This window comes from Dermacentor silvarum, unplaced genomic scaffold (assembly GCF_013339745.2).
Source record: "Dermacentor silvarum isolate Dsil-2018 unplaced genomic scaffold, BIME_Dsil_1.4 Seq197, whole genome shotgun sequence".
Taxonomy (NCBI): domain Eukaryota; kingdom Metazoa; phylum Arthropoda; class Arachnida; order Ixodida; family Ixodidae; genus Dermacentor; species Dermacentor silvarum.
The window spans coordinates 1-19,467 of NW_023605843.1; positions in this window are offsets into that span (position 1 = coordinate 1).

Genomic DNA, 19,467 nt, shown 5'->3' on the forward strand with positions numbered 1-19,467 from the left:
CCCTTACACCGGCTATCACATGTACTCGGAAGTGGCCGCTCTTTCCACAAGATGCAACATGTGAAAACTATCGTGTCCCCCCATTGACGGAAACACGTGCCATATCACTTAATATGGGCTTGTCCAGACTTGCAAGCGGAATGCTCCCGTCCCATACTAGAAGCTGACCTCCGCTATACAGTGCGACGACCATGCAGTTATGATCGCCGTATACGTGAGAGCAAATACCACAAACAATGCTTGTAATCATACGCAACACAGGCCTTACAGCACACATATAATACATAACAAATAGAGTCGAACACCTCTATACAACGAACGCCTCTACAGCGAAATGAACGAGCAGAAGGGAAACCGAGGGGCAGGATTTGTGTTAATCACGGCCATATAAAGCTAACCGGCAATGAAGCTAAAGAAAACATAGGAGTAATGAGCTGTGGTTGAAATGGATATATAGAATATAACGAGGAAAAGGGGAAATGAAAGTGGACGAAACGATAACTGGAATTGCCGATGGGAGCCGAACCCACAACTTTCGCTTAACGCGTGGATTGCACTATCAATTGTGCTACGGTAACGGCGACAAGTTATCTTTTCGTCTAGTTCCATTTTGAAATTGGACGAAATTTTGAAACTGGCGTGACCGTTACAACGAAATTACTTGTGTAAGGAAGGATTTTGGAGGTCCCGTGCACTTCGCTATAAAGGCGTTTGACTCTATTACGCTTTATTGCAAGTCTACATCGTTGCAGTTAAATTAAAATTGTCACCTATGACTACATCTACGTCGGCAGAACTTGCAGCCCTCCATGCAGCTGTGACCTACGTCACCGAAGAGCCGGCATAGAAATGGGTCATGTTTTGTGACTCTAAGGCAGCCCTTCACAGTATCAAGTCTGCCTTACATCACAGAACTTACGAGAAGATTATAACCGACATCAGGGAAGTACATCACCATTCTCTGGAAACAGGGCACAGCATAGTCTTCCAGTGGATTCCTGCTCACTGTGGCATCATCGGCAACGACATTGCTGACAGGGCTGCCCGATCTGCCCACGAAGACACCCAGACGCGTACAATACCTTTGACGAGGACGGACGCTGCCAGGGAACTTCGTCTGCTTGCACGCAAAAAGTCACAAGCTTTCTGGAGTTCCAGTGCCTTGAATTGCCGATTGTATAAGTTGGACCCCTTGCTACGGCTACAACTGCCATCTAGCCTTTCCCGCGGCGAAACAACCTTGCTGTGCCGCTTGTGGCTGGGAGTGGCATTCACGAACGCTTACTCCTATCGTATGGGAATGGCCGAGAGCCCGATGTGCGACTGCTGTAGGTGCGAGGCAACCTTCGAGCACCTATTGTGTACCTGTCCTCGCTACCCGATGTACAACGCCTCTCTCTCAGGACAACTTTAAACCGGCTGGACTCGAGACCGTTCTCTGAGTCAAAGATACTCGGACCGTGGCTACACCCGTCACTGGCACAAAAAGCGATGCGTGCATTAGTACAGTATTTGAAGTGCACCGGTTTAAGAGACCGCTTATATAGCGCCCCTGTGCATCATCCCACTCAGTACTCACTCTATCCCTCTTTTCCTCTTTCTATTACCCCTTTCACTTACCCCTAGTGTAGGGTAGCAAACCGGACGCTCGTCTAGTTTACTTCCCTGCCTTTTATCTCCTTGCTCTCTCTCTCTACATCGCATGCACACACACAAAAAAAGTGTTCCTTAAGCATTACCAACCCACAAAACGCTGCAAAAAAAATTGTGAAGTGCAAGAAAAGCGAGTAGTTAGATCTCCAGATCGAATACGAATAAATACAAGTACGAATACACTAAATTCCAAGGGGTTTACAAAAAAAAAAGAAGAAAAAAGCTAGACATTTCAATAAACGAAAACATGTGCCTGTCGCAACGTCAATCTAAAATCCCCGCCCCTCTCTGATTATTCCTGGCGATCGCGACAGACAGTATATAGCTTCGAGTTAATTGCACCCAGAACCTGCAATGAATGAAGTATTGATAGGTGGAGCCGTTCGTAGAGTTCGCCGACCCGCCACCGTCTCAGAACCGCGGTATGGCGTTCTGCATCGCGAAAAACGTTATCTTCTCCCGAAGTAGAAAAACTGCATGACGGTGTTGGTGTGCGTTCATTGCGAACAGAACAAACCAACTTACGCAGGGCTTCAAAGAAGGGATGAGAACATTTAAAACAGGCAGATCGAAAGAAAACAGTGACCGACCACCACCTCCTCGGTGCCCAGTCGAGGTCATGCGTGCGAGCTTCCGTCAGAGAACGTGCCGTTCGAGAATTTACGATTTCCTCCCGTTTTGACCTCAGCTCCTCCCATCCGCCGCTGTCGGCACCGCTTTCTGCTTTGGCACCACGACTGTTTCGTTTCACTTCGTACTTTTCTTGTCCATTCACCTTCTTCTCCTGCTTCCCCTTTTCTTTCTTTTTTTTTTCTTTTCGCGTCGTTAGGCATTTCTTGAACGCGAAAGACGATAAGAAAATCAAAATCTCACTCCGTCAAAAAAGTGCGATATAGCCGCTAAGCGGGACCTGCGCCTTTCTCGTTTCCAAAGCCTCCAGTCTCGGACCGGCGGAGTCACGGAAAAGAAGTCAACTCGCTAGCGAGACGCGAGCCGCACTAACAAAACCCGAGTCGAGAATTTACGCGTCCAAACCGACGCCCACTCGTAAAGATGCGGGGCGCCGGGACTCGGCGGGGCTCACCGTGAACGTCAGGAAATCCGCCGCTCTCGTCTTTTCTTACGGGACGCTCGTTCCCACCCGCCTTCGCTTATTTCTTTGTTGCTCCGCGGAAACTATAATAAGAAGTCATTGGGAAGGACGCGGTCTCGGGCATTCTTGAGAGCCCTCGCGTTGCGTCTAACGGAGTTGAGTGGGCTGGCTCGATGATAACATTAATAATGCGACCGGCGGCAAGCTGCGGAAGCGTGTTTGCCGTTTCCCACCGTATACGCTCGTTTCAAACATCGGCAGAAGTTGCGAAAGAGATTTCAAAAAAAAAAAAGTAAAGACCGATTGACACCACCAAGGCTGTGCGTCGAATTTACGAGCGTTCATTTCGCGCGCCCGCAGAAACCTCAGTTCCACCCAACACTCGGCGCGCCTTCCCCCACAAGTTTAAAGACCCGCAGGGAAAGACATGCAAGATATGTCGTCAAAGACGCGCTCCGAAGGAAACCGGAGACATAAATAGGCATAAAAGGCCATTATTGTTCGACAATTTACGAGGAATGCTTACGGTTCAGCAGAAAATCGGGGAACTTTCCATGGGAATATACTATATGCGCTGCGCCGAGGTGTTCGATATTTAAAGTTGCGAGCGAGCTTTCTTCGGTCCTTCATGAACGAACGAATTCGTATAACTAGAGTCTGATATCAGGCTGCGCAGATGCACGTTAAAACGTGAGAGCGCGTGTGCGGTGACAAGGACAAAGATGAACAGTATAGCTGTACTACACTCGGACGTCCAGAAGACGCACATTCGTGGCCCGATGCAAAATGCACTAAAAAAGAAACACGAAGCAAAGCGTCGTGATAGTGGCGTGGCTGAATTCGGATCACGTGCTTTAATAGGGTACATTCCATATCTCACATTAGGAAGGCCCACTAAGTTTCAACAAAGACACTCGCTCACCAGAACAGGAATTGGCCTCCCTGGTGCAGTATTCAGCCAATACCTCCCTCAAAAAAAGGTAACTGGAAATGCATTGTTAATATGCAATACTTAGCACAAGATGGAGCATGTATTGTACACTTGCGACTACGTGTTCCAGTACAATTCACACAAAATTCCTATGCAAAATCTGATCAATATTGGGCGAACGAAACAAGCCTCTCCCCGAAGCCAACGTTTCGTCAAAGGGGCTTGTGTACAATACAATTGTTCTTGTATTTAAAACTTGTCCTGTTGTCGAAACGCCAGCCTCGGGCCAGAGTTCCTTAGTTCGCCCACTTTGCATTTCAGTGACTTCTCTCTCCTGTTTTTTTTTTTTTTTTTTTTTTCAGTATTCCTTATAAAACGACGTCCATGAAAGATTTGTTTACAAATGAAGTTGAAAATGTTGGCAACTATTTGATCGCCGGCTTCTGCACAAACAATTAATGTCTCAGTGATCAAGAAACTATAACGTGAAGTTATGTGAAAAAAGTGTTCCGGCAATAGAGCCCATTTTGCAAATGTCCTTAAACAGTCAATATAGAAAAACAATAAAGCAAATCAGTCCTGCGGAATTTTTCAAAGGTGTGGGAAGGTTAATGCAAAGAAGTTATAAAAAATAAGTGCTTTTTTTCAAACCTCCTGGGGTAAATGAAATAGAAAATTGCCATCCACCTGAATATAACTCGAAGCTAGAAAGAATACGTGTTTCTGAGAGGCCCGTATGGGTTTCCTTTGTAGCTTCGTGCTGCATTCGGGTGGAGGACAATTTTCCCTTTCTGGAAAATAACGAACGCTAACAAAATGGCCCGTTCCGCAGTATCGGCAATTAAACTCAGGGTAATCGATGAAGTAAATCGAATAATACAAATTAAATAAAGACACACACAAGGACGTGCTAATGTCACTTGCACTAAATGACCACTAAGGTTTTTAGAGCAAATCATCGTAATGACGTGTTGCTGCAAGGCTAAAGCAACGTTTCTACACAAAAAGAATCATCAAGACGATCCATCCGTGATCCCGAAGCACACCTTTGCTGCTCAAGCTTAGAACAGCTTGTGAGAACGTGTTCTACGTTCTCACAAGAATGCGCGCACGCGCACTAAGGCATAGCGGAACGGCGTGTACAATATGAAAAGCTACCTGTATACACCACTGCCAAGCTTAGACAATGGATCAGAGAGCCCATGTAACGGCCAGCACCAACAGTGATGGGAAACTGCGGATGGAGGTCAGCGGCATACAAGAGAGCCTTCATATATAGAACTGGCATCGAATCAAGGAACGAGGTGTAGACGTGTGCGATTGTACTTTTTTCTGGTTTTAGCATCAGCCATCGTGCATTTACTTTTAGTGTGACAGGATAGGATTTATGTGCATCCCTAGCCAGTCTGTCGGCTTCAGTGTTTCCTCCGATAACGACATGTACAGGAATACATTACAGCTTGTCGGGAGCTGCGACAGCACGCCAACATCTCGTGGACTGCACGTGTCGACGGCTTCCACCACGTGATCGCGACGCACCTATAATTGCGGCCGCTTCCTGATGCAAAAGTCGGCGTGCCATCGTGCATGCGCAGTGATGGATTCGTGGACTTTTAATGGATTCATGGGCTTGCAGCGACTGCAGCAGTTAGCGTGGAGACTGTGGCTGGCGAGCGCAGCAAGCGCGTGTGAGGGAGGTGTGTGCCGCGCCGAGGTGAAGGCTGGTTGCATACATGCAACATGTGTGTCTGAATGCTTGCCCTAACGTTGTCCTGTGTTCATTTAACTTCAAAGTTAATCAATTAATTAACTAAATTGGGGGGGGGGGGGGTCTTACGTGACAAAACCACGATCTGATTATGAGGCACGTCGTATGTGGGGGATTCCGGATTAATTGTGACCACCTGGGCTTATTTAACGTCCAGCCAAATCTAAGTATACGGGCGTTCTTGCATTTCGTCCCCAGCAAAATTCGGCCGCCATGGCCGGTATTGTAATCTCGAGCTCAGCACCGCAAAGCCATAATCACTGAACAAAAAGAGAAATAAAAAGAGCGAAAGAAAAATGAAAGAAATATTATTGTTTAAATGTAGTGTCGTTGTGGTTAGCCTTATATTTCTGGTGCCATGCGGCTGGCGAAGTACTGCTTCTGGAACCCGACTGGAAGCGAGGACGCTCCAAACTTCGGTTTGATAACCTGACGATACATTTGTAGGTACTTTCCGCGATATCTGATAAATCATCACTGCGTTAGATGATGCGAGCTAAAGTGCCGCAAGCGTGGAAGAGCCGACTTTGAGCTTGTTAGAATAGACCACACTGCAGGTTTCACCTGTGCTTGAATGAGGTCAGTGGCCAATAGTATATATGGCCAATAGGACCTGTGCGGCGCCATTGATGGGGTCTCATGTGAAAGACAGCAACACTGACGCAATCTGCGTGATGCAATTACAAACGCGGATGTTAGTACTGACAAAGTTGTTGAACCGTCAGTATACGTATATGTGCATCGCAGTGGAGGGCGACGAGGGCACTGTTGCAGTTTTTAAGGGCAACAGACTTGGACAAGTGGCTGTAGCCCGGACAGATGTTTATAATGCTGCAAGTGCTACTGTGCTGTGCCACCTGTGACCGATTCTGATTGTGTATCTGTGCTCCTTTCTTTCCCTATCTCTACTTTCCTGTCACTTTACTTCCCCCTCCCCTCTCTTCCCAGCGCAGGGTAGCAAACCGGATCTTCCCATCTGGTTAACCTCCCTGCCTTTCCCCTTTCTTCTGTCTCTCTCTCTCTCTCCATTGGGACAACCATACAGGTGACGTAGAGGTAACATTTTGGAGAACTACATTCCAAGGTAACATCTTGGAAAACAACATTCTTGCAGTCCTGCCCGACAATGTCGGTATTTATCTGCAGTGAGGGCAAAAGTTAAGGTGGACGATGTGATTAGACGCTCCCACTGCGCGTGGTCCAAGAATCGAGAACGAAAGACCGCCAAGTAACTGGCAGAAAAAGCTTTCACGTCTTGTAAATATGTCAGGTATATGCCATGTCCGCAGAAAATCTTCGAATGGATGTACTCGAGGAAAATAACTGCATGCTTTCCTTGCTCGAAGTGGAACTGCACTGGAGGTTCGTGTGCTTCGGCCGTACGAGGTTGTTATAGAACAAGGTAGAGTGCCGGGCTAGTTGGTTAAAGTTCATGTTGAACATATCTTTAAGGCGCACCGGCACACAGACCAAATTTTAGAAGCGCTGTCCTGTCTGCTTTTCCGTAAAATGATGTCAGTGTTCCGGTGTGCTTTAAGATCTGTTCAACAGGTGCTATAGAAGCCATAGCTGGCAATGCTAAGCAAAACCTCAATCTGTGAGCTAAAGTTAACCTAATGCGTGTTTCTTGAGCATACAAGTTGTAGTGCATCGGAAAACCGTAAGCCAGCCACTGCCCCACCAGACTCGCATGCGTCTGTAAAAGAACATCTTGTGTACGCCCCACCGAGGCCCACACGGATATCACATGGCATTAATGGCCTTGTTAACTTTCTCCTTGACCATGTTTAAAACAGGAACATGCGTCAAGGACGATATTCACATTATGAGTGGATAGAGCACGTTGTCGTTATCGCAACGTTTTCATGGGGCAGCCAGTGTCGGTGACGTGCGTGTGGCGAAGTACCACAACTGTAGACCTACAACTGCAAGGAATCTCGGCACTTGATGTCTATAGACCCTTCAAGATAAATGTCACTCTGCTTCCTTGCTTTCGAAAATCAAAATACCCATAGACCTTGTGCATGCAATAGTGTTGATTGATCCCTGGGAGAGGCTTCCGTCTTGTGGAGGACTTAAATTACGCTGATAATGACCAATTGGTGATCAGGATAATTTTTATTTCACTATTTCTGGCTTTCTTGCTTGTCACAATTCAGAATTCATTGTGACACAAAATCGAAATATTCTTGGCCAGTGTTCCCGCCCCATCTCGTTCGCCCGCGTCAGTGGACCGTTTCTCAAGGTTGACAATGTCGAGAAAGGAGAAACCGGGTCACGACGAAGAAGATAACGCGAGAATTGCCCGACAAAGCAACACAGACGATCTAGAGGGCATATATTTTGGGGATAACCCGACTAAAGTCGAGAATAACTGCGCTCAGTCAGAGATGCAAAAGAGAATAAGAAAAGGGAAAGAAAAAGGGAGCTTAAACAGCCAACAACTGCAGAAGAGCGGGAAGGTCCGCCGTCAGCGGGTCACATTTAGGCAGGCGGGTCTGCGCCGAGACACTTTTTCTTTCCGCCTCAACGGATTTAATCTGCGAGGACATCGCCATCCATCTTGATCCCCGACCAAAGTAAACGGCGCGCGCTTGGCGCTGCCATTCACGAGCGGCATCGGAGGCCTTCGTCGCCACACAGACGTCTTCTCTGGGAAGGACACGCCGCGGCCAAAGACGATGCAGATGGCGCCTTCGCCGGGGGAAAAGAAAAATATCGAAGGAAACATAAAGTAAGACGGGGGGAACTCGCGGCAACAACTCCGAGATGCCACGCAGGGCAATGCGTTCGCCACCACCTCGGTCGGCCCGCGTTGCGCATACATTAACGGACCCCGCGGGCCGCCACCTCGCTCTCTTGCCACGAGGGCGTAAGCCGCTTAGTCACGCGCTAGCGTGCAAAGATGGTGCAAAGTCAGGTCGCTCGCTTCGTTCGGGACTCTTCTTTCTCTCTCGCCCCTTTTCACAGCCTCTTCATCTCTCTCTTCCATTTTATCCTCTCCTTTCTTCCGCCATGCATTCAGGATCGGCGAAAGAAAGCCGACGCTGTCGCAAGAATAACGGGACGAAGAAGACGACGACAGAGGACAAACGTTTTGCCGAAGTTGCATGGTGACGGGTGTGTGTGTGTGTGAAACTCCGCGAAAGGAAGGCGCGAGAAGATGATGCGACCACGCGGCTTTCTCCGCTGCTTCGCGCCTTTTTCTTTTTTTCTTGCCCTCTTTCCTATTTAACTTTCCTTATCTGTTCTTTCGGCCCTTCCGTCTCCCTGCGTCGTCTTCGTCCAAAGAAGAAGAAACCGTCGACGACGACCATGTGTCAAAGATGCGATATCTCTCGCGCGCGTCCAAACACCGCGACAGGCGTGAAAGCGTCGTGGCCTCGCGGGTCACCCCTCTTTGACTGTTTAGCCGCTTCGCTGAAAGGAATCGGGAAGAGTAAGAACTAGGTCATCGTCGTCGCTTCGTATCCTCCCTGTGTGGCGACAACCTTTTAATCGCTGCGAAGTGTTCGCTGCAGCACGTTCATTCGACGAGCCTTGAGGAAGTAGACTAAGCAAACAAAAAACGGCTAACGTTGGTTGTGGCCAAAGAAAGCAACAGCGTTATCCCTTACTGAAAAAGAAAAAAAAAAGGGTCAGATGCGAACGAGAAGTCGAAAGATTCCGGCTGAGTTTATCATATTGGGAGTTGGCATATCATCCACGTTGGCGTCCGTTTTATTCACTCATCATCCAAGCCAACCAGCGCGCATATAATAATTTAATCGGGTTGAGCCGAGGCCTCTTCATTGCCAATTTATTTTATTTCTGTACACGAGAAAATAGAAAAAATCAGATGCGTGGCTCTATAAAAACAGGACAGCGAAGTTTGCATTGGGAACTCCAAGTGGTAACCGCAAGTTTTCAGCGTTGTTTCCCTTTCTTCTTTAATATTACTTTTTTTTTTCGTTTACGCGTGTGAGCATGGAACTTCTTGGTGGGCTAGTTGGTGCATATATACGATAGCGTAATTGGCGTAAGTGGACGCAACACGTTGTTTTGACTGGCGAGTAAAGCTTTACTTGCCTGCAAAAAGTAAGACTCGCGATTTGAGTATAATGCGACACCGCGAATGTGTCTCTTTGGTGTCACACGATGCATTAAAATGGGCTGTGTAGCAAGATTCTTTTCATTCGGCCCCACGTAAGCGTACAGCTATTTCCGCCTGCATACGGTGACGCGTATTTCAGCCAATGGTAAAATCCCTGCGGTATATACACACCGGTAGATCAAAACATAGCCGTGACTTCCGAGTCAGATGCATGGCGACAGGTGCAATAATCACAGTGCTAGTGTCATGCTGTTACCAAAACACAGGCTTGCCTCACTCAGAAAGTATCGTGTGATGACTCACTGATAACGTGACGTATTTTTTTTTTTTTTAATTTCACCGTGCGCTCCACACCAGTACAATACGTTCAACATTCGACAGTACAGCAAGAGTCCGACATGAGATTTCTCGCTAACGCTCAGCCTATCGTTCGAGCGTTAGTTCACGGACTCGTTTTCATCGACAAAAGTGTTTGCAGTCTTTCCCACGAACCGCAAATGTTTCCTTTAACCAATATCCTCGCCCAGAACACGAGCAAAATTATTGTTCAGTCCCTCAAGCTCAGGAAATTGCTCCGGATCATGCAAGGGATCACGCACTCGCTTCGCACACCTGCCCTGCGGTAATGGCGGCGCAGCTTGGAATGCAGCTGGGGCGAGGGTACACGCATGCGCATAGCTGAATTGGGAAAAAAAAAGGTCCATTGACCTTCGTGCTGGCTCTCGCTTCAACGCGAAAGCGGCGTAAACAGCGCACACGCGGCTGTACCATACGCAGCAGCAGCCGGAGTATAACCTCCCCCCCCCCCCCCCCCTGCGCCCCGACGCCTGGCGTGCGACGGAAGACGGCGCGCTTCCTCCCCGCTTTTCTCCCTTGTGCGCGCGAGGTTGAGCCGCCATGATCGGCTCACCCTCGCACGCTTTCACTCGCACATACAGCATAAGGCGCGCGACGACGATGTTATCGCCCTTGGACTTTATACGGAACATCACGGCGACGGCGAAAATGCACCTGGTGTGTCCATATAATTGATATCGCAATAATAGGAAGACGTCAATTTGGAATTGAAGCAGGAAAAGAGGCTACTTTTGGGGGAATTCAACTGGACCGTCATTTGAAATTTCACTCGCATGTTGCTTACCTGCGAAGAAAAATGGCTTGCGACTACGGCATACGTATTTTAATTCACTCCCGTGATATATTTTCTCAGCCTACATTACTTTCGTTATACTACGCTTTTATTCATTCCATATTAATTACTGTATAGCATCTTGGGGCAATACCTACAGCAGCCACCTTGCCTCCCTTCAAACTATACAAAACCAATCCATTAGAATACTTAACCGTAGTCCTTATCGCAGTGACGCGAAAGCACTCCTATATGCCAACAACATCCTAACGGTTGATAACGCTTTCAAATACAAGCTAGGTATATTATTGTTCAAGCAAATCAACAATCAGCTTCCTCTGTTCATCATCCCTCAATCCAACCTAATCACAATATTATTTTACCTTCAGTTCATACGAACTATAGCAAGCAAACGGCCTACTTCGCCGGAGTCCGTCTCTGGAATGCCATACCACCGGCAATCAAATTCTGTCAATCAATTGGCAAATTCGAAAAAGAACTGTAAACTTGCCTCACATCCATGCCATATTCTGCATAATTGTGGTCCCTTCTTTTTACTTCTTTTGTTGTCCCGTTCCCTATCATACTAACCTGTTCACAACATTTTGCCAACAAAGCATTTCATCAGGGGTTGTTTTACATTGCTGAAAATAGATGTGACTTCTTATGGTTTTCTTTTTTCATTTATTTTTACTATTCTTAACCCAGTAACCATTCGACAACTGCTTAAAAGTGTTGAATTACCTTTCTTTCTTATCCTGCCTAATTTTGGCTTTTGTTTATTTTTTTTTTTTTTTTTTTTTTTTGCTGTACCTTTTTTTGAATTCTTCGTTTTGCCTGCGATGTACTTTATTGCTTGTTTTCGCTACCGCTGTTTGCTACTTTAATGTTTTTTTTTTCGATTCGCTACTGTAGGAGTTCCCGATTCAGTCGCTGACTATGGGACCTCCTTCTTTATACAAAAATTTTGTAATTCATTTAATGCCTAAAAAAATCCACTTCTGACTGACTGACGACGATGAAATGACAACGACGGAATGGCGCCGAATGGATGAGGACAGTGCTGTCCTCATCAGCACTACGACAGCACTACGACAAAATGACGATGACGGAACGATCACGACTGAACGACGACGGCGCGCTAGTGTTGTAGCCGACGTCCACGCTTACGCACAGCATCTGCCGCCGCGGGCAGTCTCGATTCGCGCTATATTCGGTTGCTCAATTATTTGTACTATGTTCCGGTACTGGCCAGTCGTCCAAGACTAAATTAAAGCCAGGAGCCCACAGGGATGACAAGGGTATAGACGACAGCATGACGACGACATTAATTTCAGTATCACCCATTCCACAAGAGCTATTTGGCAAGACAGCAGCCGGATGCTGCTGTCTTGCCGAATAGCTCTTGTCGATCCTTGTCGAATATCCTTGTTGAATCGTTCCTTGTCGATCCTCTTGTCGAACAGATCCTATCAAGAAAGCAGCCTCCGGCTGCTGTCTTGATAGGATCGAGGCTGCTTTCTATGAGGTTGCCGCGTATGGCACGGCCGCGTGTGCGCTGTATTTTCGCCGCTTTTGCGTTGAAGCGAGGGCAGCACAAAGACCAATTTGCTCGATGCTGCTGCCGCGCATCATCACTCCACCGTTTCGACAGCGAGTTTCCGCGGTAATAGGGTGAGATGCGCTCATGTTTGCTCGTGCACGCGTGACACCATGCTTGTTAATCTACTTAGTAAGCGAATGTTTACGAGTTTACATGGTCGACAAAACTACTTTCCTTACTTTGTATATAGCTGTCTACTAATTTGCTATCGCAATCAATCAGGCCCGTAGCCAGGGGGGGGGGGGGGGGGGGGGGGGGCGCTATCCCGCTCCTTTCCCCCGAAATTTTGATGTTTCCGTGCTTTACCGAAAATAGTTACTGAACAATAAGTGCTTTCCTCAAATTGTCAAGGCCTACAGCAAGTGCCCCCCCCCCCCCCCCCCCCGAAAAATTTCCTGGATACGGCCCTGCAATCAATGCTTCGCCTTTCGGGCGAAACTGCGACATGTTTTCTTTTTTTCACTACATTGTCGTCATGCAGCCGTCGTCATACTATCATGGAACGTTCCATTGTAATGATTTTGTACTAGTGATTCCCACTGCCGTCATTCTGTCGTCAACACGCCGTCGTCATCATTCCAGCATTGTCATACCATTGTCGACATACCATTCCAATAATTTTATAATTGTCATCCTATTGTTGTCAAGCGGTTGCGCTATCAAAGGTGGTGCAAGTGGTGGGCCGATCCTGACACCAGTGCACGATATGCTTCCTTACGAGGGTTCTAATGTGGTTTGTAACTCTGTCCAAACCTTACGAATGTGCTACTAAAGTTGTGGGTGGACCGGTCCTACTAAGATTATCGCATTGTGGTCGCTCAGGTGTAGCATGTAGACCTAAGCTGCTTTGCCCCTTTCTCCGTGTTTGGCTATCACACAACTGATGCGTGGCGAGGGAAAGCACGAGGAACAGTTGCGATCTTAGCCTGGAAGAGCTTGGAGATGAGCCACTTGCGTAGTGCCACTGGTTTATACGTCATGAATGGATTTCGTATATATTTCAGTACGACCCCAAAAGTCATTTCCAAGCGTATAAATTGGGAGGTGCAATCGGCCACATGATATGGGAGAGATCTGCTGTCTGAACAGGGGAGCAGCGACACTTGGGTCATTTGACTCGCCCTCGTATGGGACGGGAAAAGAAGTGCTAAGTGTGCGGGGTAAGAAAAGTGCGACTTTGTAGTTGGCACTACAATATTTCTCTCTGGCGCGTGCTAGGCACAGAGAGAGGTGGATATGAGGGCGAGTCAAATGAAAGTGAGCCAATGCGAATATATGACAAACTGGGTACTTTAATTAAAAGTAGTCTCCATGAGCATTTATACATTTGTCCCACTGACTAACGAGTCGCGTGATTCCCGTCTCATAAAACTTCTTGGGTTGCTGCTTCAAAAAGTCTGTAACTGACTCTTTCACGTCATCGTCCGACACGAATCTGGTTCTGTTTTTTCAATGGCCCGAAAATGTGGAAGTCGCAAGGCGACAGGTCTGGGCTGTATGGCAGATATTGCAGCATTGCCCACTTGAACTTTGCCAGTTTTGTGTTAACCACATCAGCGACGTGGGGACGGGCATTGTCGTGGAGCAAGATGACCCCATTCGTCAATTTTCCACATCGCTTCTTCTTGATTGCGACACGCAGCCGATCCATCGTTTCACAATATCGAAAACGATTGCTAGTCTCCCCAGGTTTAGCAAATTCGATCAGTAATGGCCCCTGACGATCGAAAAAGAAAAAGGAGTCAACAGCCCCTTTTCGCTGGAAATGACGGCCTTTGCTTTCTTTTGGGGTTGGTGAATTCGAATGTTTCCACTGTAAGCTTTGCCGTCGTGTTTCAGGCTCGTAGTAGTAGCCCCATGATTCGTCCCCGGTCACCATTGCAGACTAGAAGTCGTCACCCTCATTGTGATGCCGGATCAGATGAGTCAAGGCAGCGCCGAACCTCTCCGTCTTCTGGCGGTGGTTCAAAATCTTGGGCGCCCATTGCGCACACAAGAGCCGATAACCGAGATGGTCATCAATTATGGTGTGAACCGAACCGTGACTGATGTTCACACGCTCTGCCAGTTCATCGATGCTTATCCTAGGTTCTTGTCTAATCAGCTCATCAACCTAATTATGTTGGGGGAAATTGCACGGTGGCTTTGACCCGGCCATGGATCGTCCTTGCAACTTTCACGTCCTTCTTTGAACTGTTTGCTCCAATGCTTCACATTGGCCAATGAAATGCAATGTTCACCGTACACGGCAGCCATACGGCGACTAATTTCTTTTTTGAGAAACACCTTCAGTTGTCAAAAACCTCACGACACCACGCTGTTCAACATTTAGAGCGTCCATTACGTTATGCAACCATGTTCAACCCAGTGTATGGGAGCATTAAAGAACATTTATCCTCACACCTGCGTGTCACGTTTGTAAATGAGAGACATATGCCTGTGTGCTACGCGCATGCCTCGCAAATAATGGACCAAACCATTATTGCGCGGGGTGGGTAGGTTCACTTTCATTTGACTCGCCCTCGTACATTAGGCGTTGGTGTCTGTAATTCGTGCAAATTTCATGGAATGTGATGAGTGTGCCTTTATTGGTGTGTTGTTGGGAGTTATTGGGTTCTACAGTTTGGCCCACATTTGCGGCCACTCGGTCCGTGAATCCTCGAGTAGCGGCATGAGCCATTTCGTTGCCTTAAGGCTGTTTCACATGGTGCGATTTTGCACTGCGATTTTCGCAGCTGCGATTTTCGCAGATGCGAAATTCGCAACGGCCATTTCACATGGTGCGATGTCAACAATGCGATTATGCGACGCCCAGGGTTGCTTGCTGCCAGATTTTGTCGCACACGCCGCATAAATTCGTTTAATGTAATGAAAAAGATGTGCGCGTTATAAAATAATTGACCTCTCTTTATTGGGACCAAATAATACGTGCGTTTTGTAATTTAAAAGCGCTTCAAAGTTTAGTTTGTTTTGGAGTGCGCAACAGCGGTTTGTGAAGTTCAATACGAGGAGAAATGGCGGACGTAAACAGCTGTTCGCAAGTTCAGCGTTGTGTGCTGTCTCTGTGTGTGTTTTATGCCTGTGTCGTTCTACCTGCGGTTAAACAAATTACAAGAGGACCTATCAACATGCCCTTATAGCTGTTGTCATCGCATATGCAGTATTCGGGATTCGGCGGAGTCGTCATGTCAACGCAGAGACCCTCGCGCTACCCGTGATTAACGTCAGCTTCTGAAAAACGGATGTGTGTGTATTGCTCGTGATTGCGAATTAGTGGTTCCTGCTCCTAGCAATATTCTTGCACCAAACTTAGCAGCAAGCACCAACCCAAAAGCTCACGTCTGCCCCTGAACAAAGCCGCAAATGATCTGTGTGTAATTACTGAACGTGCAATGGAATTTGTGTTGTGAACGTTTATCTTAGCGCCAGCCTGGCTCGTCCGTCTCGGCGCCTGTGCTGTAATTATTCATACAAGTGCTCTCTGAATATTTCGAAAGGCGTAAAAGCCGACACCACATTTTTTTTTAGGCGCTGCAGTCACTTGTGTACGTAGTATCGTATCATTCTGGCAGACATGGGCGTCGTCTATTTTCTCGTCCTGTTTCTTGCGCTGTTAGTGTGCTGTGAATCTGTATCAAGAAGCTTAAGTTAATATGCTGCAGTACGTAGCGCAGCCGCGTAGCCACACGGCTAACATTAAAATACCTTGTTAGGAGTACGTTTGTTTGTTTAATAACAAAATCGAACGCTAAAATTTTGTATTCATGGTGGCAAGTGTAAGGTAAGAAGCTATCGAAACTATCCGCTAATGGCATGCGTGTGCTTCTACCTGCTTCAGCACGTTATCCTTAATGTGAGGCTGAATACCCCTGATAACCAAAAACATATGCAACTGGAGCAGGTGCTATGATTCCTCTCCTGGAAATGAAAGCCAGCATCCCAGTCTGTTAAGCTAGTCATGTACTTAACCTATATTAGACCAATGTTAGAGTATGCTAACTGGAGCCATTTAAAACTGGGTTATTTCACCAAAATAAGAAAGTGCAAGGAAAGTTTCAAGGTACAGTCTAATGTGGTATTCCCGAACCTATTGTATTAGCAAAACTTTATGCCTCCCTGAATTGCCTGCATTAACCCAATGCTGAAAACAGGGGAAGCTGATTCCCTTTCTTGCTGTTGAAAAGCTGCTAGAATCTCAATAACAGACCACTTATGTTCTGAGAGAAAGTGAGGGGCACTGACAATATCTCTAATCTTTTGTATGAGCCTTCACCTTGAACGAAAATGGAATAAAAATATTTACCTTTGCAAGCCTCAGAATCCAAACATTCTCAAAATTTTGAGGAGCCACATTAAATTTTGAGATACAGACAATAAAAAGGGTGCCTAAGTACAAGTGCACACTGAACACACTTGAGTGGTTGAGTGGCCAGCTGCGAATGCAAAAACGTCAATAGCTGCTACCTCGAGGTAACTGCTAGGTTGCACGTGTGTTTCTCCTATAGCCCATGCACCTGGCAAGGGGAATGGTTATACGTAGTCCTGGGCTTTTTCTTTTTTTTTCAATAGGTGGTGGCTAGCTGATTCCATCTGTTTATGTATTTATCATTTGTGTGCATCTTATGTGCATGTGTTTGTGTCATGTTCTGATTGTTATACGTGCAGTGATGCAAGCATCTTTTTTTTAATATATTGCACTACAGTCATTTATTAAACTTTGTGTTGAAATCTACAAAATGTGGCCACCCAGTAATGGTTAGGACAGACAGCAGGATTGGCAAAAAATATGATGCAGATCCAATGCACTTGCTTGAATCGACATGAGGCAAAGCTTTCACGCAACGGTCAGTTGAACTCTAGAAAACTAACTGCAGTGTTTACAGTTGTCCTTATTTCACCCGATGCAACACGTACTCATAGACAATGTTTGCTTATTCACCGCACAGGTCACATAATGTAATGTATACATAGCACGGTGAACTCACTCAAACGTCGGCTCACTAAGACTTCGAACTAACCGTGAGTCTGAGTTCGTTTCAGCCTGACTGAGTAGAATTTTGGTGAATACGAGTAAGAGCAAGCTCAGTTGAGTAAACTTTTAGTGAATATTGTCATGTGGTAGTCGGGGAAAGCTGATCCAAGTATAATTTTAGTGAATATGAGTCAAAGCAAGCTCGGCAAGTAGATTTTTGGTGAATATGACTCAGTGCAAGCTCACCTGAGTAGAACTTTGATGAATATAAGTCGGAGCAAGCTTGGCTAAGTAGATATTTGGTGAATATGACTCGGTGCAAGCTTGCCTGAGTAGAATCTTTGTGAATATTAGTCAGATCAAGCTCGGCCAAGTACAATTTTGGTGAATATGAGTCGGAGCAAGCTCGGATAAGTAGAATTTTGGTGAATATGACTGAGCAAGCTCGATTGAGTAATGATGGGATATGGTTATACGAGTTTATGCAGTAATACATGTAAGTGCAGACTCATTAGCAACATTGCCTCCATCTTGATGGGCTATACCTACGCCTCGTGATGAGTCTGCACACTTTATGAGCTGTGGACATGCAAGACCCACCCACACTTGAAAAGATACTATCATTCATACGAAGGAATGCAACCGGCTGACTTCACTGCACGATTTTGATCTGCTTTTGTTTAATGAGTTATCTACTGCTTATAAAAACAAGGTGTTCGCCTGCTTTTCGCATTATTGCATGTGTTTTACAGGAAGTAGAGACAGAGAAGCAAGAAAAGGCAAGGATGTTTATGGCTATGTAGTACTGCAATATGTTACAACCAGCATAAACGAAAGTAATTCGATGCACTGAAGTACGCGAAATGTGCAATTACCTTTTAATGTGAGGGTTAATACAGATGCAGTAAGGATACAAAGTCTGCAACACACTGAAGGTTTATTGTTTTTTTTTATTCAGGAGAAAAATGATGCATCAGAAATATGAGAAAAAAAACTGTTTAAGTATTGCTTCGAAAATAAATTGGCAATACTGCTTATTCCCAGTCAAAGCGTGAAATATGCTATTGTAGAACATTCATTACGATATCCAGTTTGCACGTTCGCTTTGCGTCTCGCAGCGGAAGTAACAGAACCTTGAAATGAGATAATTCATTGGGGAAATTGCGCATGAAAGCCCTAACCAACCGACTGCAACTAAATAGTCGCGCGTATAGCGTGACCTATTGACCACAGCATTTGTCCGTAGTTGCATATTCTTTAAAGTGTTCCGTCCGTAAAAGCATACGGCGATAAAACTGTGGCGTTTTCGTATATCGCGAGTTGTCTCCAGAACCAGAAAATTGGGACGACATCCGAAGGCCATGCCTTCCCGTGAGGGACACCTCGTAGTATTTACACACTCGCAGCGCGTGTGAATAACGGAAAATCACGCAAAAGTACGTACTATCAGCACCCGAAGCCAACCTAAAAAACAGCGTCGCCAGATTAGCAACGTAGCGTGTCAACAAACTCGTAGAAATCACAGAACCGAATCTGACCTACGAGTTTTTATCTGCACTGTTCGCGTGTCGGTGCTGATGTTACGTACCGATTGCGTAATTCCAAGGCTCCACTCAATTAGTTGCACTGTTCGAGGCTCGTTGATCCAATATTTATAGACAAAAAGTATCTATAAACGTTGCGTTGAGCGACCGCCGCCATTTTCCAAAACAGACCGCGAAATACCTCTCGGCGCAATTTCGACGGAAAAATCGCAGCGATTGCTGCGACGTTGCGACGCTGCGACCAACCGGTTGGTCGCAGCCGAAAATCGCAGAAACGGCCCTGCGACTGCGATTTTCGTCGCATGCGACGGAAATCGCACTTCCGGTGCGATAATCGCAGTGCAAAATCGCACCATGTGAAACGGCCTTTAGAGTCCTTTGTGGGTCAGGCATGTAGCCCAAGATTTATGGCGCTGCTCAACACAAAACATGCAAATCTTGGATGCCGTGAGCTACCCCGAAGCATTACTCTCGGCCCCGATCGGCACTGCACATGCTGGCGCTCATAACCGCACTATTATGGCTGACCTTCTTGCAATTTGTTTATAAGTTCTTACTGACAAGATACCATCCAGCAGGGAAAGTTCTGGGAATTCGTGAAATTTTCACTGTTGAAAATTTAAAACCTCGAATTAACAAAATAAGTTTTCCGCTGCAAGTAGAACTTCGTTATATCGAGGT